A 21,448-nucleotide genomic window follows, 5' to 3' on the forward strand; every position below is an offset into this window, starting at 1 on the left:
AACTGCTTTTTTGCATCACATGCTTTTAAGACAGACAACCTCAGGATTTGAAGCCTGAAATGCTTCTTTTACTTTGAAGTCTGCAGTATAAGGATTAGCCAGAGTCACAAAAGATTTCTGTGTCTTCAAGCTTTCAACAACATAACATTTTTAGCTTGCTGGAAGTATCTTCAACCAGTACCAAAGCCTCTAATGTTTAAACATTCAGCACAATTAGGCAAATTGTATTTAAAGCTACTTTTTTTTCCCATTTTTGATAGAGTAGGATATGGTTAAAAATCTTGTCAGTTTTTTAGCCATCTTGGTCCCACTGGCGAGATTTCCCTTAGCTTTCTGTCTTGTAGACAGGACAGGAAGTAAGAGGAAATCTCTGCAAAGAAAGGGAAATACCGGTGTTCTGTCGAAAGTTCCAACTCCTCGAGTTCTCCAACTGTCTGACTTCAGCTTTAGTTAGAACTAAGGGGTTTGGCCGAGAAGGCTCTACTGCACGTGCGCCACCCACAGCATTTCCCTATACACACACTACACAGCAATAAAATGTTAAAATGAACTAGGATCACACTAATCCAGCACGTTATTAATCTGCGTTCTGGAAGCGGCGGCCATATTGAGCGGGGCAACTCAGATTATTAACGTGCTGGATTAGTGTGATCCTAGTTCATTTTAACATTTTATTGCTGTGTAGTGTGTGTATAGGGAAATGCTGTGGGTGGCGCATGAGCTGTAGAGCCTTCTCGGCCAAACCCCTTAGTTATTACTAAACCGGAAGTCAGGCAGTTGGAGAATTCGAGGAGTTGGAGCTTTCGACAGAACACCGGACAGCTGTCACTGAAACAACTGCAATCATTGGAAAATGTCTCCTCTATTGCTGTTCTGGTGACAACTTGAAAATGTTGGATTATCCTATCATTTCCTGTCCCTGTGACAGTGGTAACCAGGACAAATAAACAGTGTAACTAATCCTTCACCACTCTATTGAATCAAAAGAAAAGTCTTGTATTTATATACATGTAGGTGATCATGGAGATTACATTACTGACATGACATTTAATATATTTAAATATGATGAATAAATATTTGCAAATGTTATAACCTAACTATTTATTTTGCTCATGCACTTGTACATAAATATTTACGCATATACCTAAACATTTAAACATATACTTGCCTTTACATGGCTGAAGGAACTTCATAAAACATGTCACCATCATCAGTTATTTAACAAGACTGCCTTATGTAAGGTTCGGGATTATGCTTTTGGAATATTCAGGATTATTTAGTAAATTAAAGACATCCCAGCCGTAGTAGCTCGTAACCAATCCGTTCATCTTTTTCTGGTCCGTCTACAGTAACCTGAAATCTGATTGGATCCCAACGGCAACTGCACTTCGTTAATGTCCTTTTCACTGCTTGATTGACTTGTGACTGGCAAAGGCACATGACTGACTTTTTGATTAGAATGAGCTGGTAAGTGTGGCAATTTTTAGCATAATTTACCCAAACTGAGCCAAGTGGACGAGGCTGCTTACAGCAACATACTGCACAGGGCCTAGCTGGATATGAAGAACAGCTCTCCTTGCCTAAGCAGTGAGAGGATGATAGTGATAACACTGCTGATTCATTAGTCTGTGATCTTACAGAGCAAGGGAAGGAAGCCCTATTTCACCTGGAGGCATAGCTTCTAGGACATCCCTGGCTGTTTAAATGAGCGTTTGCACAGACCTACAGCCTGCCTTGGCACATTCCCTCGGGCTCGCAGTATGTGACTGTAAGGTAGCACCAGGTTACTGTACAGTGCTCATCAGTGGGGTTCCGAGTCTACCACGCAGTGCTGCGTCATGCACTTCTCAATTCAAACATAGCCCCTTGGACTATAAGCTATTCTGCTATTAGCTGACTATGATTAATGGCATGCTTAAAGCCCAGTACAGAATAAGGAAGAGGGCTACCGGGTCATTAACTATTTTATCACCAGGTTACAACTCAGAATCCCACAAGCACTTTGTATATTTAAATTGGCATATATAAAAGATAGATAGATAGATAGATAGATAGATAGATAGATAGATAGATAGATAGATAGATAGATGATTTTAAACAGGCCTATTTGGTAAATTTGTGTGGAGCAGTAGAAGAACACAGAAAAGATGATGGATAGATGGATGGAAGGATATATAGATAGATAGATAGATAGATAGATAGATAGATAGATAGATAGATAGATAGATAGATAGTGTCATATTATATTATACAGGCCTATTGGTAAATTTGTGTGGAGTAGTAAATGAACACTATAAAGATAATAGATAGATAGATAGATAGATAGATAGATAGATAGATAGATAGATAGATAGATAGATAGATAGATAGATAAAAATAATGACTAGATAGATAGATAGATAGATAGATAGAGAGAGAGAGAGATAGATAGTGATACGTGATTTTAAATGGGTCTATTTGATACATTTTTGCATTGTACACGAATGACACATAGATGACACATAGATGACAGATAGATGATAGATAGATAGATAGATAGATAGAATGATGACACACAATTTTAAATGGGCCTGTTTAGCACATTTGATTGAAGCAAGCTGCAGGTAGATGGATAGATAGATAGATAGATAGATAGATAGATAGATAGATGATAGATAGATAGATAGATAGATAGATAGATAGATAGATAGATAGATAGATAGGATCTGACACACATAGAATATATTATATTATACAGGCCTATTGGTAAATTTATATGGAGTTGTAAATAAACACTGTTAGATTAATAGATAGATAGATAGATAGATAGATAGATAGATAGATAAAAATAATGACTAGATAGATAGATAGATAGATAGATAGAGAGAGAGAGAGATAGATAGTGATACGTGATTTTAAATGGGTCTATTTGATACATTTTTGCATTGTACACGAATGACACATAGATGACACATAGATGACAGATAGATGATAGATAGATAGATAGATAGATAGAATGATGACACACAATTTTAAATGGGCCTGTTTAGCACATTTGATTGAAGCAAGCTGCAGGTAGATGGATAGATAGATAGATAGATAGATAGATAGATAGATAGATGATAGATAGATAGATAGATAGATAGATAGATAGATAGATAGATAGATAGATAGGATCTGACACACATAGAATATTAGAGAGTCGGCATCTGGGAATAACACGAGAAGCATAGGATTGATAGGATGCCATGCAAATCTCACATGTCTACACACACACACACACACACACAATATGAAGGAATAGATCCACTTACAAGTGCAGAGAAATGGAGATCAGATGACCCTGCCTGTGCCTGCCATGGCAGCAGAGATAGCTTTGGAATAGATGGATACAGAATACAAGCTCTCCCCACACAGATCCCATCATGAGGAAAAAAAAAAAGCTGCAGTATGAAGTGTGCTGCCCTTACCGTACTGCAGCTGCCTGCCAATCCGTGTGAAGGAGCCTGGAATCCCGATAAAGAGGCTCCGCTGGCTGCCTGTGGAAGGGGGAGACGGTGATCACAGGAAGAGAAGAGAGAAAGCAGAAGGAAAGAGAGGATTTCACAATGCATATAGCTGCGGGTTCTTATCATGCTCCCTGCGTTTCACTGAGCTGCATCTGCACTACAGAAAGAGAGAGAGAGAGAGAAAGAGAGAGAGAGCGAGAAAAAAATGTCCCAAAAATAGCCCCGGCTGCCAATGACTTGCTGAAACCTGAGAAAGAATTGCTGAATTTAAAGATCTGGGTCGCTGTGGGTGTGTGGATTAAACTGAAGAGAAAAGGGCTGGCAGGAGACACAGAGGAGCAGCACCACGTGTGTCCTAGGTGCAGGGACTATGATCTGATCTCTGACCACTAAGGATAGAGATGACCATAGGCACCGCACCAGGGGGTCCCCTCTATTAACCATTTCACTGCCTGGTGTGCATGGATGTAGTGCTACAGTATAAAGGGTTATACATAGCCCACTGTTCCCTGTAACCCTCAAAAACTATATACTGTTTTAAAGCAGGGATCTTGAAGATACCCAATTTACCCAATTGTAGCTCACACTTGTAGTCCTGTAAATGACCTAAGTGCCCATTCACACCAAAATCAGATCAAAAACGTAAGTCGACAAAGGTTCGTTGACAATTTCAACCAAGTGGACACACTTTTATGCATTTTTTAAAAATTTGCTTTCCATTGTGTTGACATCTGTTTTTGATGTTTCTGCCTCCTGCGTTACTATGCGCAGAAAAGAGTAGACAATGCTCACCTTTTTTTTAGCGCACTGTAACACAGCGCAGCACTGTGAACTGGTCTCCTTTACACCAATGCATTTTTCGGGTTACCTTCCATTTAGCATCCATTGACATCCGTTGATGACGTCAGTGTGAAGAGGGCCTAAAAAGACAACATGTCTGAGAAAAAAGCAAACTTGATTTACAGCATAAGAAATAACTATAGATGAGAAAAAAATAGAATAGAGAAAAAAAGGAGAACATTTTATATATACTGCATGTTCTCCTATATTCATGTTGTTCAGCAGTCACCGTCTGCATTCATTCCTTTTCAGCTGCATATTTCCAGGAAATGTCAAATTCATCCCCCAAAGAAATGGTTGGGGGGGGTTGTCTATTTAGGCGACTGCTCGTTCTTCACTAGGGCCCTAGGAGGCCCCAGCAAGCTGCCTACTAATATGCCTGAATAGAGGGCCGACCCTCCTATGCATTGGACTCTGGAAAGCACTGGACCCTGGACTCTACAATGCACTGGACTCTGCAACACACTGGACTCTACAATGCACTGCACTCTGGAACGCACTGGACCCGGGACTTTGCAATGCACTGGACTCTGGAATGCACTAGACCCTGGACTCTACAATGCACTGGACTCTGAGATGTACTGGACCTTGAGCTTTACAATGCACTGGACCCTGGAATCTGCAATGCATTGGACCTTTCGACTCTGGAACGCACTGGACTCCACAATACTGGCTCAGGAGGGGGGAGAGAGACTCCTCAACCGCCCCAGTGTCGTCGTCCCCCCACCACCACTATGCCCTTGCTTCCCCACTCTGTCCTCCGGCCTGCTCAGGCTGGGCACTGAAAAGACGCCCTGCCTCCTGCAGAGCCTGCACTGTACGGGAAGCAGGAGGACCTGCATGGGGCTTGCACTGCAGGCAAGGAGGCTCCAGGGCTGTCAATGATTCAGCAGTGGATGTGAGGAGGAACGCTCCGCTGCACAGGTCACTGGCAACCATCTAGACAGTGAGCGGTGCGTTCCTTGTTACAGCCACTGCTGAGTCAGTGACAGCCCTGGAGCCTCCAATGCCATAGCAACCCAGACGGCCTGCATGGCATCAGAGGGACCTCTTTGTTTCTGGCCAGGCCCCCCTGGGCCCCATAATGGCCGCCTCGGTCGTTTGTATAGTTCCGCCACTGGTAGGCATCAACCTGTGTGCATGCAGTCTGATAGTCACTGTCTGAGTAAATGTAAAGTGTACTTAGCTGCAAATTCAGAGGAATTGACAAGCTAAGTTCAGTATAGGAAAGAGTTTGCATCCTACAATTCACAAATTTTCTAAAAGCAGATACCTGAGAAAAGCGAAAAATCTTGACACAGTTTCCTCTGTCTCTGCTAACCTGCTGCCATTTTAGCGCAAATATGGAAAAGGGGAAAATGCTTGTCAATACAGTTCTCTACACATGACGTCTAACTTCAAAATGCCAGCAAAATGTTAAAGAAAAACTTGTGTTGTGTTGAGTCCTTATTTATGACATATATAGGGGTCAACTGCTCAACTGTACATATGAGCTTTGGTCTTCACTGTCCATATCACTGACAAATCTTTTTATTGGTTGAAAGATATGATAAGGTAAATTCAACATGGAATACAGACCTCCCCCCATTTCATCATACGTCCCACACAATATAACCATATGTGAACAGTCTCGTTGTCACTGTTTATGTTTGCATAACATTCCCTGGTCAGGTGTGAATTAGGGAGGATTCACCTAAATGTTTTTTTTAGAAATGTTACAAATAAATGCACTGAAAGCATGGCATGGAGTGTAAAGTTAAAGGATTGTTTAGGACGGTCATCATTTTTAGTAATAAGTAAAGGTAACTACATTTGAACCCTATTCAGTAGGGATGCGCTGAAATTTTGGCCACCGAAACATTTCAGCCAAAAATTCAGTGCATCCCTAGCTTCTCGTGCTGGGCACTGGTCTTTGTCCCCTCCAATGCCTGCTTCTCACCCCCGCCTGTTTTGGCAGAAGCAGCGTGGATCCGAAGGGACACAGACTGGCGCCCAGTGGGGAGGAGAGAAGCCTAGATGTTGAGTGGGAAGGTGCGGGGAGGAGACAGCTGTCACAGGAGGTTGAGCACCTGTGGAGAATTCTCAAAACAGCAGTTGGAAAAAGGAACCCTTCAAATCTGAGAGACTTGGAGCAGTTTAGACATGTGCACCGGCAAAAAATTTGTTTTGTTTCGTTTTGATTCTGATTTTGTGTTATTTCTTTTTTCGGGATTCAGGTACGAAAGTGAATTCGTTTCGGGATTCGGATGAAATTCGTTAGCAGTAGTCTGTACGAATTGTGTTCACTTTCGTTTCGTTCGTTCGCAGCGGCAAAGTGACATTGAAAAAAAAATTAAAATAAAATTTTAATGTCACTTTGCTGCAACAAAAATGCATCCACAAAGGAAAATGTGTGCAGACTACCACTAACGAATTTCGTCCAAAATTTAGTTTTCTGAAATTTGGATTCGTCCAGTTCATTTTTAGGTTTTGCGTGTTAGATTTGGCTTTTTTTCTCCACTTTGTTGTGTCATACCAATACAAACAAAAGAAATAAACATGAGAATGGCTAAACATTTGTAACTGCAACAGTTTTCTGTGCGAAGTGGTGATTTATCTGACAGAAGTGCAGGCGTGCCAATATCTTTGGCCATGACTGTATATTTTCATGCATATCTCCAAGGCTCCAAGCTAATTTTTTTGTTAGGATGACACTTTACAACAGCTTGAGATCTTGCCTCTGCATTTGTAGTATTGAGGTTGCACCAGTCAACTTCCTGGACATACTGTATAAAACACTAACTAACATGAATAAAAGGATAACAACTGGGAGTTTATTGTAATAATATTATAGATATCACTGACTTTATTAGAAATCCTCCCCCCAAATGGGCAAGTCTCCTGTGTTTACATGAGGTTAGATTATGTCTAGATGAGCTTAATGTACTCACGGATGAAACATACAATCTGCTTGGTTGCTTTTGGTTTTAGGATGTAATATCAACCATGCAGTCTTTTTTCATTGTGCTAATTGACCAATAAAAAGTGAAATTTGATTTGGTAAATGGAGTTACTAAAGTCTGTGCACCGTTCTTTGTCTAAATAACCTGATAGGTCTTTTTTTCTCCCTTAACATATTAAATGTATTTGGTTAAGGATACAAGAATAAGCCAGTTTGAAAGCTATGTTGGTGTGTGTCTATGGGGTCTATTCACTATGCTGCCGAGGGCAGCCGAGTGAATGACCGATCAGAAGTGAAGTGAGCCGAACACTGTTCGGCTATTCACTTCAGGCTGGTACGGCTGATTTCAGCCGTCCATCGGCTGAAATCAGCCGTACATCGGCTTGCTTCGTGTGGCTTCGGATCAGCCGAACATAGTATGTTTGGGCGTAATCATTTTTGTTTGCTTTTCTTTTTCTTAATTTTGAGATGTATGTACAAATTTTTTTTTTTATTTGAATATAAACAGAATATTAAATAAGCCCGAAAGCAGAAAAATAACAAAAAATGTACATGTAGCATGCTGCATAATGCTGTTTTTGATGTGCTATAAATATTTCAAAATGCTTATTCTCCCACTTGATAGTGCATACTTATAGATTTTTCCTCCAGACCCAAATTACCAAAACCTAAAGTCCTAATATTTCCTCCCGACCTACTGTATATTTCTATGCAATTATAGTTAAACCCAAATATTTACTTTGTGCCAATCCATCATTAGTACTTAGTATTAAGGATGCTTCCATATTATTAATTTATCCCTAAGAAGAGGAATACACAAAATATACTGCATGTGTATATGGGCACCTGCTGATTGGGTTTGTTTGTTGGATACATCTTTTTTTTTTATTTCCTCTGTTGGGTTGATAGTTCGGAATCTATTTTAGATTTAATCTGTCAAATCAGCAAAATTTAAAAGCACCGATATAGTATAAACCGCCACCTCATTGCACATAGTTTTGAACTGATAATTTAGACAAGCTCTCTCCTCACGTCGTGATTGTAAATTTGGTTGATCTGGCAAACCAAACCTGGAACATATCTGGACTTTGTTTGTGCAGTTTAGGAGCTCAGATGCACAATGTCTCACTGGCTATAATGACACCTCTCTTTTACCAACAGTAAACTGTTGCTTAAAATGTAAATGTCAAAATGATAGTTTTGACATTTTTAATATTATTTCAGTAATATTGTATTTTAGTATTAATATACGTGTGATATTATCTGAAACTTTTCTTTAAGACTTTGGTTTTCATAGCAGCCTGTAAGATACACAAATAATTACTAATAATCATAATTATCATATATTAATATTACATAAAAATGATTCCTTAAATAAACATACTGCTCAGATTATCAAGCAACATCGATCTACACACAGGGGTCTATTCACAAAGCAGCCGAAGGATCTAACCGTAGCTTCGGCCGATCCTTTGGCTAGCTTCGGCCCCAGGACCCCTTTGGTTCAGTAGAACCGAAGGGGTGCTGTACGGGCTATTCACTATAGCCCGTACAGCTCCCGAACTCGGCCGAGCGGCTCAGTCGAGCAGAAGGCATATGCCTCAGCTCGGCTGAGCCGCACTGAAAGCCGAAGCTGGCTGCTTCTGACAGCTGGGCGGAGCCAGCCGTAATGTTACGGCTGGCTCCGGCCACTTGCAGAGAGATCAGCGTCCCTGGTTACCAGCTAACCAGGGACACTGATCTCCAGACAGCCCAACTCTCCCGGGCGCTCCGGGAGTCTCCCGCTCCCGGCCACCAAGGAGAGAAACAGTGCTTTTTTTTAAATTCTGACATGGAGTCGTGTCAGAATAGAAAAAAATAAATAAATAAATACATTTTCACCATAGGAATGCATTGCTAGATTCCTATTGGCTATTTCAATTTGCAATAGCAAACTAGCTATTGTACCCACCCTCTGCTGCAGTTCTCCATCAGGTCCCCACTAGTGATTGACAGCAGCAGAGGGCGGGTACAATAGCTAGTTTGCTATTGGCTATTGCAAATTGAAATAGCCAATAGGAATCTAGCAATGCATTCCTATGGTGAAAATGTAGTAGCTGTCATTGCTAGCGCCGCACAATCGTTTTCTTTTTTTCTTTTTCTACTTTTTTAACTATTTTTCTGTTCTGCTCGGTCCCACAGAGGGAAAACAGCCCTACCAGCCTGAAGTGAATAGCCGAACAGCGTTCGTCTCACTTCGCTTCAGGTCGGTCATTCACTCGGCTGCCTACGGCAGCTTAGTGAATAGACCCCATAGTTATTTTTCAATCCCTTTTGACTGATTTTTTAATGTTGAATTGAAAAGAAATTGAAAAGTTTGAAAATGCTCAGTCCTTGTCAATGGGGTTTACTCCTAATTTATTTTTTTTATATATATACAATCTTCTAGAGCAAGGAAAATATTATTGATCATCAATATGACACCTGATAATAGCGCAGACAGTATGAGCAATGATAGCTAATTTCCAGCCTGCACAGTAGAATTACATAAATGGCAACTATTTGAATTTCTGTTCATTGCGGGTGGTTTGACATATGTAGTTGTGAATGTTATTCGCAGTTCTGTTACATAATGTAACTTTTAAATGTTTTCTGTTTATCGAGACCCTGCCATCAGAAGGTCACTTTTACTCTATAGCCCAACTGCAAAAGAAGAGGGAATATATTTACATGTCTGGCGGCCTTTGAATTGATAAGCCGCTGCTTCTTTGCTCAGCAGCCACTGCTGTAGTATTGGATGGACTAGATGGGTCAAATGCTTGCTCCCTTGCTAAACAGTGTGATTCCTTCCACTCATATGTCCAGTAGTGATGTAGAAGCTGGCAGGAGAAACCACACCTGCTGGCGGAAAGCAAGTATTCTACACACCCGGAGGTGTGGAAAACATGCAGAGAAGCCTTTACTTTTCAACACATGGGCCCCCAGAAAGGTAATTATATCCTTGCTTCTTTTACAGGTGGGCTATTGAATAAAAGTGACCCTAAGGTGTAGAGGTGCTTTAAAGGTAACATATTACGACTTCCGGTTCCGGCGCCTACCGAAGCAGCTGCACATGTAGAGAGCTCCGGCTCCACGGGACATAAAATCTGCCTAAAAAACCACAAAAGGTAACATATTACTGTGGATGTCAGTGCAGTGTTGGTATGTGCAAAAGTATGTATCAGTTATTTCAGAAGTGTGCACTAGTGTGGCATCAGTGAGAGCAAAAGTGTACGTGGGAGTTGTGTCAGCAAGTGGAGAAGTCCACATCAGTGTGGAGTCAGCAAGTGCAAAAATGCATGTTATTGCAGTGTGTTATTAAGGTATGGTGTCAGCTAGTGCAGAAATGTGTGGAGGTGTGTGCAAATGCAGAAATGCACAAAGCTGCATTGTTGGCAAGTGCAAAAATGAATGGCGGCGCAGTGTCGGCCAGAGCATAAGACCTGAGCTATAAGGATGCACTAGGGGTCCTTCTTGTCGGTTGCAGGGGCAGTGACTAGAAACTTGCATGATAGTGTGGTGGGTGTGAGTGGGTTCTTGCGGAGTGATGCAATGCTGGCTAATTAGGTCCTGCCAAAAGTATGAATTAAGCCAAATGGTTTAATGCACATAATCATTTAGCAAAGCATTCATCTCTAGGATATAGATGAATGCTTTGATAAATGTTAATGTGCATTAGGCCATTTAGCTAGATACACACTGTGAAGCCTTCTAAAGCCAGGGGGAGTAGTGACCCACCGGACCTGCCATCACTCTCCCCTTCGGATAGGTAAATAGTGCTTGAAGGATGGGGCTTTGGGGCATGGGGTTAAGGCTTGGTGTAGGCTGTGGGCCGGGCATGGTGTCAATTTCCTTGCACTGTACATGAAGTGTTGGCAGATTACGCTGTTGCACACTTCCTCTTGACATGAGCAGGTAAAAATACTCTCCATCCCTATTGCTGCAGAACCCTTTTACCTGCGCGTGCCCAGATTAAACACACTTGACTGCTGTAGGGCTGATGCGAGTCACAAGACCCCTGTGCACTCTGCTATAGACAAGGAAATGAAAGGGAGGGCAGTGCTAGCTGCCCTACTTATTTCCTAATTTATGTATTTTTCTTAAATAAAAAATTAAAGAAAAATACATATACAACTAAACAAACGCTACCAAGCTAATTAAGGCGTGGATACCCAGGTCCTCCATTTTCGCATCTCTGGATCATTGCTCAGGGGGTTCAGGTGGGAGTAAGGTCTCCCCGCCTGGGCCCTCCAAGGTTAGTCCTCTGGCCGCCACCCAGTCCCCCCAGATTCGATCAAATTTGCGCACACAGTTACGGCTCAGGTATGTCAGCCTGTAGAGTGGGAGCATTCTATCAATTGTGCATAACCATTGTCCCACCGTGGGGGGGGAAGACAGCTTCCATCTCAGGATTATTTCTCTGCGGGCATAGAAAGCTACATAGAATAAGAGGAGTTTCGTGGTCCTCGGAGCCCGTAGGACCTCCCCACACCCTAGCAGGAAGATCAAGGGGTCCACCTCCAGCTGTAGACCAGACACCGCACTGACCGTAGACACCACCGAGTCCCAGTAGGGTCGAAGCTTGCTACATGACCACACCATATGAAGCAAAGTACCCTCCTCCACCCCACAGCGAGCACATGTCATATCCGCTGTGGGGTAGATTCTAGCTAGTCTAGCAGGTGTATAGTAGGCTCTATGGAGAAATGTAAGCTGAATAAAGCGTTCCCTAGGAGAAATTACTGTGGATACATAGGCCTGGACGCAGTCTTCCCAAAGGTCCTCTGTCAGAAGGGGGATGTCCGCCCTCCATTTCTCGTAAAGGGTCACCAGCTGGGGCCCTCCCTTACAGGTCAGCCTCAGGTAGAGGGAGGACAAGGGTTTGTGCAGTCTGTCTGTCATTAGGAATTGCTCAATACGTTCCGAGGCAATAGTCATCGAGTCAGGGAACTTGGCTCTACACGCGTGTTGCAGCTGCAGATATCGGAAGCCCATAGTCGGAGGTAAAGAGTATGTGGCCCGAATCCTGTCATATCCCAACAATGTGCCTTCCGGCATGATGTGCTTAATCACTGTTATCCCACGGTGGGCCCAAACCAGGGGGTCAGGGACAGAGAGCAGGTGTGCTAGTCGTGGGTTGCCCCATAGAGGTACATCAGGGGAGATAGTGCCGGCAGGCACCCTGCTCCTTCTGATCCTGTCCCACACCGCCAGCAACGTACGCATAGGTCCCGTGATCGTCCCGGTAGCCTTCGGACCCCTGAGCACCAAATTACTCAGCCTTGCATAAGAACCCATCAGAGCAGCCTCCAGAGTCACCGCTGGGTTGTCTTGATCCCTTTCAAATCACCAGAACGGATGCCCAATAGTAGGTTTTAACTTTAATGTCATTTTAAATAGTTTAGAGGTAGTTGAGAGACACATACTTGATGAGGGTAGTAATATATTTTACATATTTTGGTCAAAAGCAAATGAGAGAGTAATTGTTTTCTAAGACACATTTCTTGCTTACCAGATTACCAGATATTTTTTTATTCTTTATTATCTGCTTCTTGAAGGCCGATGAGAGATAGAGAGTGGGAGAAGGTAAAAGAAAGAGAGCGATATAGAAGGAGGTAAAATTAAAGGGGGAAAAAGGAAAGTGAGAAAGACAGAGGACATATAAAGAAATTGACTGGCAGGGAGTGAGAGAGAGGATAAGAAGAGAGGGCCCAAGCAATTAAATAGATTTCCATTTAGAGTACCACCCAGATTTCTTGAAAAGTCAGGACTGTAATTGTAATTTTTCCAGTACATTTTTTTTTAAAGCTTAAAGCTCCCTCCTTGGTCAAAATCAATGCCCCTCAATCTCACCCATTAAACATTTATTTTCTCAAAATCATTCTTTTTTTTAGTTACCAAGCTTGCCTTCACATCAGTAGAGGAAACCAGTAATCTAGCCTCCAGGCTGGGTCCACTCACTGCTCTTTTCATTGCCCCTAATGTATTGACATCATGATAGATTTTTAGGCCCATGTAAACATGTGACTGATATACTCTTCTTACAGCCTAAGGGGAGCATCCATTTCATAAGGGACTGACTTGGGCACTTGAAGAAGGACCCTTTGATTCCACAGACTTAATGAAAAAAATTCTCAGGGCATGGTCTGTCACATGAATGCAGCTTTATATAAGAATTTGGGGCAGGGGGTGACATGAGCTAGGTTTTTTTACTCCCCCCCACCCAAAGATCAACACACACTCAGTGAGAGCAAATACACTGAGAAAAGACATGTGCAGCAAGATAGACACATTCAGGCAAAACAGGCATGTTTGCAATGACAGCACACACACACACAGGGGTCTATTCACAAAGCTGCCGAAGGATCTGGCCGTAGCTTCGGCCGATCCTTCGGCTAGCTTCGGCACCAGGACCCCTTCGGTAGTAGACGCACACAAATACTTTATAATACAATTTATTTTTGTTGTAGTATACATTTTTAGAAGAGCGTGGCAGCAACATCGCATAATTACTATTCTGCTCTTAACATTGCAATGACGTTCTTCTTGCATGTAATGCATTGATGTTCACATGTGGGAGATCTGTATTGGGAAAAGATGTCTTCGCAAAGTTAGCAAATACCTGTCCCAGCACAAGATAATTATTGTCACTTCTGGTTTGTCAGGCCAGAAACTGGAATCTATTTTAATGGTCACATGATTACTGTATGCATAACACACTAATACCAAATAATGGCTATGTCAGTATTTGGCAATAAAAAATATGTCATAAAGTGAGTATCTTTAGGGGAATCCTCTGAGAACACGGATCAAATAATCCCTTGGAAGCATGGGCCAGGTTGCAGTCTTAAATAACATGGAGGTAGTTTTTTTTATTATGTATCACAGGTCAAATAATGCTTGAACAATATATAGAGTGCAATAGGAAGGTGGTTTTGTGTTGCAGAAAGGCACAGGAATTTAAAATGGCAACTTAAACATTACAGTCCAGATGGCTGAATTAAATTGTTATTTGTATATGAGCAACATACAAATGTACATAACAAGCAGATAAGTAGAATTTTCTGGAGAGAGGCCAGTCTGGTGCATCTTCAGACAATGTTTATGTTCCATGGCCCTAGATTTATGAATGGCTCTCATTCACTGGTGATCAAAAAGCAGAAAGAACAACTGTAACAAGTTTCAAAATTAAGCACAAAACTAACAATTCAGAAGAAAGATGCATCTCTGAGCTAAGTAGAAAGCTAAAATATAAAATCAGTTTAATGGCATGTCAAGAAAACAACAATATTTAGTAGCAAACCTTTCATTCAACCTCAAAAATGTAAGTATTTGTTATTTTAAAATACAGTATAAAGTACTGGTGAAAAAAAATGCATTTGTGGGTTTAACCAATAATTTTTGCTGATTCATTTCTCATGTTCGTAAATGGGGGGAGTGGCAAGGGTATGTCCATGGTCTACACACTTTTTGTTAAAACATGTCCCCTTTTCTCATCTCAGAAGGCTGGGAGGTATGGCAGACAATGTTATAACAAAAACCAAAGACAAGCAAACACAGCAGGGGTAATTTATCAAAACTGGAGCAGACAGAATATGGAGCAGTTGCCCATAGTAACCAATCAGCTTCTCTCTTGAGTTTGTTCAATTAAGATTTGAAAATGAAAGAGCGAAGCTGATTGGTTGCCATGCACTAGATTTTGTCTACTCCAGTTTTAATAAATTCCGTCTAGCATGTTTTCTTGTCAAGCTACACCACAAACTCTATTTAACCACTTGAAGTCTGGGGTGTTAAACCCCCTTCCCATCCAGGCCATTTTTCAGTATTCAGCGCTGCGGTACTTTGACTGACATTTATTCCGTCATGCAATGCTGTACTGAAATGAATTTTATACCATTTTTGGGGGACAGATAGAGCTTTCTTTTGGTGGTATTTAGGGGTCTATTCACGAAGCTGCCGAAGGATCTACGGCTCACTTCACTTCAGATCGGTCTTTCACTCGGCTACCCTCGGCAGCTTCGTGAATAGACCCCTTAATCACCACTGGGGTTTTTATTTTTTAATATATTAAGGAAAAATTACAGACCATTTTAAAAAAACAGTTTCCCCTAATATTAAATTCTAAAACATTTATTGTTAACCGAAGACACCAAACATGTCAAGCCTTAAAATTGCGCACGCGCGCGAAACCTCAAAAAACTACATTACCCAAAATAATCAATGGCTGTAAAAACGAGTGGGTCTTTCCTGCCAGCGCCTCCTAGCGCACGCGAGCGGGAAAAAAATGCCGTCTGGAGACGGCAACCCGCTGATGTGAGTCATTCGTCCGTCCGTTTTTTTCCTACGGGCGAAATGCAAATGGTTAAGTGTTGAACATATTGCTACAACACTCCCCAAAATAATATATTAAACATATTGGGGGCAATTCAATAAAGCATTTGCAATGTCATGAGGCCACCTCTGCTCTGGTCAAGGAAAAATTGGCAGGGAGGACAAAACTGTAGCTAAAGCAATTACGAGCAATCAAATCCATGGGCTACTGGGTGCAAGGATGTATCACTGGCTGGAGGTGGCCCAATATGCGCTAGAGTTGCTAGCCTTTCCTACTGCACCTGTCATGTTAGAGAGGACCTTCACCACTGCAGAGGATTTTGTGACTGAGAAGCTAAATTTATTATCCTGGGGTAAGGGTATATAGTGTTTTACATGCACAATGTTTTAAATTTTTATTTTAAAGGATACAGTGAGGTTCTACGACAAAAAATGTAGCTCTTGAGTGGACTTACATTAATTTACACTAATTTAATATTGGAGAATTGTTCATAATATACTAGAGATTATATATAGTATGGACAGGTGTTACAGTTACAAGTGTAAACAGACTACAGATAACACAGCAGTGTAAAATAGGCCAGCAGCAGGACAATTTTAAATATCAAGGCTATGCCCAATCGTATAGAGACAAAGAGCACAGGAACAGGCTGTAAAAAGACAATTTCAGCTAGCAACAATTAGGAAGTAAAAAAATAAAAATAAATCACATACAGTCTGGTATGACTGGCAGTGGGAAAAGCTGCTGTACATCAGCTTTAAAATGTAAAGTTTCTTCCCTCCCCACCCCCAAATTCCCCAAGACACGTAGCATTTTTCTACCTAGAGGACATTAAGTAAGGAGTTACATCTCCTTTAGTAGACCTGTACCTACATACCCTACTAACGTGTTCCTATGCACTTAGCACTTGCACTTCCTATGCTTTCCCTTTTACAGCTCAGCACATTGCCAATATGGCTACTGGCAACCCAACCTTTTATACTGAGTGGGCTGGCTTATCCGCACACCCCCTTATTGGTAATTCGAAGATATCTTACCTACATTCAAGACCAGAAACTGCATTATTGGTAGTTGGTGGCTGTGGTGGCAAAATTGTAATTTAGCTTGCAAGGTCTCTGAACTGCTAAGGCCTTGCATTTGATTTGAACCCATGCTTGACCTGAAACTCATCCCTACACACCATCCAAAAATCACTATCCCTAGGGACTTCTGTGATAGGGTAGATATCACAGATGTACAATGAGGTATGATTATCTCTAGTGGAAGGTCTAGAGAAAGAAAGGCTGCCACCTGGACTGTGTTCTCTAAGTCTGTTTCCATTTGTCTCAGGCTTCACGTATACAGATCACACAACACAGAATGTATATACAAAGGAATATAACCTCCTCCTGTAAAACAGCTCAAGCCAAATTGATCATATCTGCTTAGCAACCTGGTGACCAATTCAGCTATAGAACTAATTTGAATCCATAACTTTAAAATGAAAGTGCACAACATAATGTAATACTATTGCAAATAAACATCACTATATTTTAACAGCAGTATTGCAAATACACCACAAGGTGGCAGCCACATACTCATGCAAAAAAGATACTCTGCATCACTGTAAATTAGGTGAAAATATATTGTATAGCTTCCCATTTTTATCCCACTTTTTGAAGCTGAATAAATGTATATGTAATGTATGCATTCATTTACAAAAATGTCACTTGTTCTATCTGTAGTATAGTGGTTAAAGAGAAGCTGTGTTAACTAAAATCAAACTTCTAAGACTGAAAATTGTTGCAAAAATGTAAGTCATGACAAAGTTACCTTAGTCAATTTCAGTTTATCCAGCTTAGTTTTATGCCTCGGTATCCTGACACATAAGATAAAGTATTTTCAAACTATATTTCAAATACAAAATTCAATGTGTACCAATGAATAAAGATGGCATTCAAAGGAAAGACCAGATAATAGAATAAATGCCACATGTTTGCCTTGTCATGATGGTGACATATAATAAGGTCCTCCTGGCAAAACATGTCACACCAGACCTAAGGCTGAAGGCCTATCTGCCACAAGGCAAACATTTGCCTTGGGCGGCACTTTCCAGGAGGAAGACAAAAAATGCCACCCCCAAGCAGTGAGCCAGAGCCTGACCTGCCATTACCGATATCAGCACCGATACCAGCATTTTACATTTTTAAAACACAAGGGGTTGCTTGGGACCTCATGGCAGCCTTCTAGGGACCTTGCGGTGCCTGATTACAGCGCCGGCCACAGTCTCCTCCTTCCTGTAGAACCCTACTGCACGCACACCCATCGAGAAGACCATCCAGACCCCTGGTGAGACCCTGCACAGCCCTGGTGAGACCCCGCACAGTCCTCCTAAGACCTCGCGCAGCCCTGGTGAGACCCTGCACAGCCCACCTGGGAGCCCACCCAGCCCACCTGAGACCCAGCACAGCCTCCTGAGAGCCCACACAGCCCTCAAAAGGACCAAGCACAGCCACCCGAGACCCTGTACAGCCCACCTTAGAGCCCTTTCAGCCCACCTGAGGCATTGCACAGCCACCTGACATCCTGCACAGCCTCCTGAGGGTCTGCACAGCCCACCTGAGAGCCCACACAGCCTCCTTAGACCCCACACAGCCCACCTGAGACCCCACACAGCCCACCTGAGACCCCACACAGCCACCTGAGAGCCCAGGCAGCCCATCTGAGACCCTAGTGACAGGCTGCCATCCTGGAGCAACACAGAGTGTGTAGCTTCATATTATTCTACATTGCTGTATAATGTGTATTGCTGGGATTTGTAGTCCAATATAGCTAGTGGTATTCTGGTATGCTAATAGTGCAACCTGTCAGAAGCTGGATACAGCGCGCACTGTATGTCTTCAACAAAACCAAAATACACCGCTGCTAATACTGTTGAATTCTGGTGTCTTGTATTTCCTCGAAAAGTTATTTATGCTTAGCTGACCTAGTGAGGAGAGGGACCTTCCGGCTTGATATTAGTGCTCACTTTAAAGGCCTGCATTTCTGATGGTATGGGGATGCATTAGTGCGTATGGAATAGACAGCTTGTACATCTGGAAAGGCACCATCAAGGCTCAAAGATATATCCAGGTCTTAGAGCAGCATATGCTCCCTTCCAGATGACAATTTTCAGGGAAGGCCTTGCATAGCATATTTCTGCAGGACAATGCTAAACCACATACTGCATCTATGACAACAGCATGGCTTTGTAGTAGAATTCCAGATGCTTAACTGGCCTGCATGCAGTCCAGGCCTTTCACCAATTGAAAATATTACATTCATCTTGAAACAAAAAATACGACAAATAAGATCCAGAACTGTTAAAGTGACATTAAACCCTCAGATTTTTTAACATAAACCAATACTGTAATGTGTGCCTTACTGTAATCCATGGTTGTTTCCCTTCTCTTTGCTGCTCTTCCTTTTAAATCCTCATGTCTTCTCATGCTTGGGGAGAACTTTGCTTTTCAGCTCAGGGCCTCTTCCTTTAGTGCTGGCTCAGGTTTCAAGCCTATAGAAACTAATACACAGACACCGTATATCCATTCCTGAGACAAGGCAGTCTGCTGCAAAACAGTTCTGCCCAGCATGAGAAGAGATACGGATTTAAAAGGAAGAGCAGCAAAGAGAAGGGAAACAACCATGGATTACAGTAAGGCACACATTACAGTATTGTTTTATGTTAAAAAATCTGAGGGTTTAATGTCACTTTAAGCAGTTAGAATCCTATACCAGGCAAGAATGAGCCAACATTCCTCTCCCAAAACTCCAGCAGCTGGTCTCCTCAGTTTCCAGACTTTTACAGAGTGTTGTTAAAAGGAAGAGGGGATGCTACAACATGGTAAACAAGGCCCTGTCCCAATGTTTTAGAGACGTGTTGCTGCCATCAATTTCAAAATTACCGTAGTTTTTTCTTAAAATGGTCCATTTTCTCAGTTTAAACATTTGATATGTTTTCTATGTTCTATTATGTATAAAATATGGGCTTATGAGATTTGCAAATCATTGCATTTTGTTTTTATGTAGATTTTACACCGCATCCCAACTTTTTTGGAATTGGGGTTCTAAAAAGCAATATGCAGCATTTCTCTATAATTAGGTAAGAACAAAACATTTGAAAGGACTGATGACTAGACTTTGTACCAAATCCAAACCTTCTACATGTGCTAGTTAAAAGATATGGCACACATTGACTTCATATTTAGTGCCCCTTTGCCACAGATTCACCCCAACATTTTCCTGCTATACATAAAAAAAATCTGTATGGTAATTTTCGCCAGTAAAAATACAGTAAATGAGCAGTAAATGCTGCTGAATCAAGCTGACCAAAAAATAGTAATCAAAAATAAGCCCCTTAAATTTACAGAGTATTTTTAAATAATGGTAGGATTTAAAAATAAATATGAAACACAAGGAGCACTTGGCTGTACAAAACAGCAGTTAAATGTGCTCTATGAGTAATCAAAAAATTATAGATGTTATTTAAAAGCAACAGTTGGCTGCTAGGAACCTAATTCATATGCAGTAATTTTTTCCATCAGCAAGAAAATCATTGAGCTAAACTAAGCATGTATGACTTCTAATTAAAAATTGCTTTCACTATAAGAGGTTCTAATAGATAGAGGGAGCTCTTGTGCCGTTAATAAGTGAATAGTAAATAAGCAAAAAAAACAGGCAATAGCTGCGCTGAGTATTTTAATTTCAAGTTTATATACTTTTACTGGTTAAAATATGATCTTACATTTCACCTGTCATGATCTGGTAAACTGAAAGTTAGGATTTTTAGATGTGTCTGAAAAATAAAACTGAACGTCAGGCAAACAGATTAAAATACAGATTCAACTATTTTACCTGCCATAGGTAGCGTCCACATACATTTGCAAACATATGCGACTAAAACCTCTGTTTTTAATGTAATTATATGTTGAAACTGAGTAGATTTGTTTTGGTGTGTCCCTGTAATACTTCCAGGCATACCTACCCTCAATTTATTAATTGCTATATATGTCCCAAGGTGGGAGCTCTGTTACACCAGAGTTTAGGGCCACATTTCACAGAGAGACTTTGATGAGGCAGTGTGGTTTCCACGTAATTTTGCTAATGTATGCATCTTACTTTAACAACTAGTAATTAATTTATTGAATCGGTTGACAAAAAGCTTAAGCCCTAAATTTCACACAAATTGGCCAATGGCATAGCAGTTTGATAGTATAGTTTGTGAGCTCTGCATTAAATGTTTAAAACAATGCACACTGCCAACAGAACCCACACCAGCCAGCATTAAATTAAAAAAGAATAGCATTATAGTGTAGCTATTTCCTGTAAATATCCTAAAATATTGGAGTGAGTAAATGTTCAGTCTTTAAATGCTTTGACTAGGCCACTTTGTCAACAGGACAGACACCCACCATTTTTGGTGAATGAGCATAACAGTTTATTTATTTTGCTTAAAAAAAAAACACAAGAAAACGTAGTGAGTCTTTAAACACTATAGGAGTTATTTATCAAAAAAAAAATGGATAGCTCTTTGTCCAGATAAAGACTTTAGAACTTTCTATGTGAATTAGTGTGAATGTTCATAAGACTATTTTCTCTTCTGGCTGAATGATCTTAAATATTATGCACATTAGTGAAATTGGAAAATACTGCATTAGGCCACTAGAATGACCTGAGGATCAGAGGAAATTAAATACATCTTAATAACAAGAGATACAATGTACCAATTCTAGACAACACTGGCAGGAGAATACCAGAGAAATAAAACCATTGCTACTATGGGGGACCACAGTCCCCCACAGGGGGGGGGGG

This window comes from Nanorana parkeri, unplaced genomic scaffold (assembly GCF_000935625.1).
Source record: "Nanorana parkeri isolate BGI_ZX_2015 unplaced genomic scaffold, ASM93562v1 scaffold1203, whole genome shotgun sequence".
In the NCBI taxonomy this organism is placed as follows: Eukaryota; Metazoa; Chordata; class Amphibia; order Anura; family Dicroglossidae; genus Nanorana; species Nanorana parkeri.